Raw genomic sequence first — 5,279 nt, 5'->3', positions numbered from 1 at the left:
AGGATACAGGTGGACCCATTGCAACAATGAGAAGTACAAGTCGTTATGTTGAAAACGAACTTTACAACTTTGGTGGGGAGGGGGGCGGGAAAGATTGGGGGGGCGGGGGGGAGGATGGGAAGGGTTGGGAAGGGGAAACAGGAGGAGGCTACAATGCTTGATAAGAAATGTACTCATTATCTGGCCCATGTAATTGTAACCCCTCTGTACAGTATTTCCACAATAAAAATAAAATTAAAATTAAAAAAAAAGAAAAAGAAAAGGGTAGGAACAAAGGGAACGAAGGCTCCTTTATCTCTGTGCCTCAGAAGCTACCTATCCCATGCAAATAATATTGGTTTAAGAAGTCTAACTTTCCTCAGCAGCTAGGTAGAAAAATAAATGAGGGACAAAAAAAAAAAGATGAAAGGAAGGAAAGCTAGATGGTATGGTGAACAGGAGGAAGGAACTAGTGTTTAATCACAGCCAAAACAGCCAGCACCCATAGCAAGAATAGAATTTTTTTCAATAGGAAATCTAAAATGAAGTACAGGATTAGCAAAGATCCAAAAATTCTTCACTTTACAAAAAAAAGCTCAGAAATCCTCTCTCTATCAACAACCAATGGATTAACCTTACAGGTTAAAGTATAATTTGATGTGAGATACATACACCTTCATCTCCACAGAAGCTCAGCCAATACATGGAAGAGGAAATACAGTCTTCACAATATAATGAGGAGGAAAAATATTGCAGCTATTCATATGACTTACCACATATTTAAACTAATTATCTAAAAGTGTAAGACAAAGGATATTTTGGTTTTCTGTTGCTTATATTAGCATGCTTAAGACTGGATACTTTATAAAGAAAAGAAATTTATCTCTTAGAATTCTAGGAGCTATGTTGATGGAGATAAACCCAAACAGCCAAATATCCCATGTTTTCACTCATAAAACAATGATGATGATGATAATGGTAAGACTTGAGGCAAAAGTAAGATAAAATGATGATGCTGATAATGATAAGACCGGAGGCAAAAGTAAGACTATCTCAGGAGAAGCGTGGTGTCAACAAGAGAGTAAGGGGGAGCAGGGGAAGGATACTGGGAAAGGGGACATAACAAGGATCTAAGTACATTACATATGTATCTACATGTGCACTGCATAATGAAACTTACTAAACAATTTGAAAATGGAAGACAGAATGTAGGGAGCTACTGGCATTTAAAAGGTGTGGGAAGAATGTCAAGGGGAGGGTGATAGATGAACGAAGAGAAGGGGAGGAGAATGCAGTCATAATGGTCAATGTATATGTTATGAAACTAGGAAAATTGAGGTCAGGGGCTGAGTTGGGAGAGAAGAGGAAAAATAATGAAAGGGATGACATATCTCAAGATGCATTGTAATTATAAACTAATTTTGTTGAAAATTTTGTACCACTACCTAGAGATAATAAAAATTGTTTTTTAAAAAAGAAGCATTTGCTTGAAAAGCAGTCATAAAGAAAAAGGAAAAAAACCCTAAATCCAAATAATCTCTCTCTTGTGAATATATAAACTTTTAACCTCTTACCTTGACTAGAGTTTCCATATTTGCTCTGTTTAATCAGCAATAAAAGTCATATATGTCATTCCTTGTACTTTATCTATCAGCATCATACTATAAATTCTAAGTAGAAAGAGTTTCATTTGGCCTTTCCACATTCTGCTGTAAGAAAGAAGTTAGAACTAGTTTATCAAAATAATTTATGTTTTAAAATTCCTGAAGAAGCAAAGAAAAAAATAATCATGTCCATTTTTAGGCTTTGGTCTCAGGAGGTCCACTGGTATCATATATATGACACACTCCAAGAATAAAACTATAAATCTATCTTATTAATGCTATTACACACTTCAAAATGATAGATGTTAGTGTACACGAAGTCTTTATGACTTTATTTGAACCACAGATTTCTAAAATTCATTTAGAATTTTTCAAAGATTTCAAAATCTCATTTAGTTACCTACATATAAGATTAAATATTCACTAGGAGAACATATGTGAAGCATCTCTGTTGTAATAAGAATCCACAAAGTGAAGGTAAAAAAATAATGCAAATAAGGTAAAATAAAGTCATAAACCAAAACAATGAGAATTCTAAAAATCAACAAAATATTATGGAAAGGTTCCAAACTGGCAAAAGTAGAAGAGTGATGGTCCAGTTCTTTAAATGGCATATTGCAATAAAAGAACTGATTTTCAAAGGGTTTTATTTCTAATTTAATGCTGTATAATACAATCAGCATAAAGCCCCACCAAACTTGATGAGCCAAATGAAGATTCTGAAAAAGCTATGCTTGCAAGGAGGGAGGGAAGGAGGAACTTCCCATCTGTGTCAGCATCTGAGGTTGCGCTCTCATCTCTGATAACTTGTTAGAAAGCAATCTTCTTTGCAAGGCAGTGGATTTACATCATACATTTTTATCTCTCCAAGGAAATTCTAATTACTGGTTCCAATCATTTCTTATTGATTTGACTTTTATTCATCCAAGGTATTCTTTGCTCTATGATGAAATCAAGCGTCTAATAAAATTCCAACTATTTCAGAACAATTTACAAGCTCCAGATGACTGAAAGTTTTCTCATGTCCACTTGGCATCCAGGAAGAGAGATTTGCTGAATACATTCTGAAAAATAATACATCTGGCAGTCACTAAAACAAAGAACTCACCAATGACACACTTGAAGCCAATTAATATTGCATAAATACAAATTTGTCAATTTTCTTTGAGGCTCAAGCTTCAATAGAACTACCACACATTACAGTAAATCTTTTAACACATGAGCCACTAGTCACATGGGTACATGACTGGAGGACATTTTAGCAATCAACTAAGTACATATACTTTTTTTTTTTTTTTGTCGGTTGTAGGGCTTGAACTCTAGGGTTGGGTGCTATCCCTCAGCTCTTCAGCTCAAGGCAAACACTCTACCACTTGAGCCACAGTGCCACTTCCAGTTTTCTAGTGGTTTATTGGAGATAAGAGTTTCACGGACTTTCCTGCCTGGGCTGGCTTTGAACTGTGATCCTCAGATCTCAGCCTCCTGAGTAGCTAGGATTACAGGCGTAAGCCACTAGCACCCAGCATATACATTATTTTCTATGCAAAAGTTTATTATACTATAAACTTTAAAAGAGATTTCAAAAACTCATTTAGTTACCTGTAATCAATGTCAATATATATTTGTTCTGTTTCTGACACAAAATCTAATTATGTTGCCCACATTGGTCTGAAATTTATGTTCTCCTGCCTCAGACTTCCATGCTGGGAATACAGGCATGTGTCACCATACCCTGCTACATTAATGTTTTGTGCTTTTGTCTTAAAGAAAAGAAAGACTTAAAATCTGTTAAAAAGCTCATTTAAATTTGTCCTTTCTCTTCAGTTTAGATAGATTCCGTTTCCATGACAAAAGACAACACAGAATCAAATCTTATCACTAAAATGATTAATCCTAAGAATCATTTCCCAAAACTTGTTTCAATTATGGCAGAAATATACCAGAAGCTCATATGTGTGTTTATCATGAGAATATTTTTATGGATAATAATGGTCAATTTAGCTATTCAAAAATGCTGCAGCAGCAGGGTGCCAGTGTCTCACACCTGCAATCCTAGTTACTCAGGAGGCTGAGATCTGAGGATCTCTGTTCAAAGCCAGCCCAAGCAGTCCCTATACAACTCTGATCTCCAATTAACCACTCAAAAACCTGACATGAACCTGCAGCTGAAAGTTGTAGAGCACTAGCCTTGAGCAAGAGCTCAGAGATAGTGCCCAGGTCCTGAGTTCAAGCCCCATGAAGTGAGTACTGAATTTTTAAAGCATCAATATGAAAGCAGGCCAAGAAAATAAGTAATTTAAATGGCATTATTCTTACAAAGGTACATAACAAGGCTATTGGTTGTCAGTAATCACTTTTTTACCAATTCACTAATAATATAAGTATTTAACAATGAACTATTTCTATAAAATAAAGAGACTGATTCAACCATATCTGGCACTAGCTATGGCTTCTCCTTCAGCACCTTTATAAAAGAATTAACTTTTACAAACTCAGTAGACCCAAACATTATTTGTGTCACCTACATGTCCAGAAATTACAGGCTAATTCAGTGATTCATGTCTCTAGTACTCCAGGGATTAAAACTATGGGTCCTTTTGGAAATATTTAGAATATCCCTCTATGAGAAATGCACCACATTTATAGGATACACTGATTCTGGTACATCCTTAAAGGACACAGAGGCTTCAAGCACACTGAAAAATGCATGGTCAACAGCATCTATGAATCTCTTATGAAATAATTGTGATTTTTTTACCAACCATCTAAAAATCCTGAAAATCTGAGCTTCCTCTAAAAGAGCAATTTATCAAAGTGAAGTTACTTTAATCTCCAACTACATCCTGTTCAGTCTTGTGCATCTAGATTTCATCTGTGTACTTACATTACATTGAAGAAATTACCTATGCCTCTTTACAGCCCTATAATACTAAATAGAATTTGGTAGCTGGAAAAGAGTAATGCAAAGAGCCATTCAGAGTAGGGGCATTGGCACCAGATAGCATGAGATTGTACATCTGCTATGCAGTTAGTAAAACTCTGTGTACTCAAATAAGATTTTGGAATGATTTTGGAACTCCACTGATCTTGATCAGTACCCTGTGGCCTATTACCACCCTTTGGTAAAACCTGAGTAACCCAAGGGGGAATAAACCAGTGATCAGGAGGGTGGCTTACACTGTTAACCTCTGTAGCAGTCTTTCTCACCTTTGTTCACAGCTCTCCCTCCTGATCCTGGACAGCCACATCATTAAGCTCTTTAGTTTGCAGTATGTCTCACTAGTGAAATTGCATGTAGCAGGTTGGCTCTCAAAAGGCAAATTATTTATCTGGCTTTAGAGATGGAGCTTTCAGAGACAATTACAGTCTGGGGAGTATATGATTTGACAGAAAGGGAAAAAGTTCTCTTGATTCCCCCCTCCCAGATTCTTGAAATTCCTGAAAGGTAGAAGTGAAATGCCCAATTTTGAATAACTCTCCAGAAGGTTGAACCAACAGAAAAAAGAGAAATTGTAGGTGAGAAAAAAAAAAGTCCGTGAAAAAGAAAGGATGGTTGAAGACTAAAAACAACTCCATGAAATGGTAACCCCTCTGTAAATCACCTTTATAATAACAAAATATTCAATTAAAAAAAGCAATTCTGTTAGTGTGTGGCCCATTTCCAACACCTAGCACATAGCCACAAATATTTATTGA

The sequence above is a fragment of the Dipodomys ordii genome, unplaced genomic scaffold, assembly GCF_000151885.1.
Source record: "Dipodomys ordii isolate 6190 unplaced genomic scaffold, Dord_2.0 Scaffold37, whole genome shotgun sequence".
Classification (NCBI taxonomy): Eukaryota; Metazoa; Chordata; class Mammalia; order Rodentia; family Heteromyidae; genus Dipodomys; species Dipodomys ordii.
Note: the sequence above shows the minus strand (reverse complement) of the source record.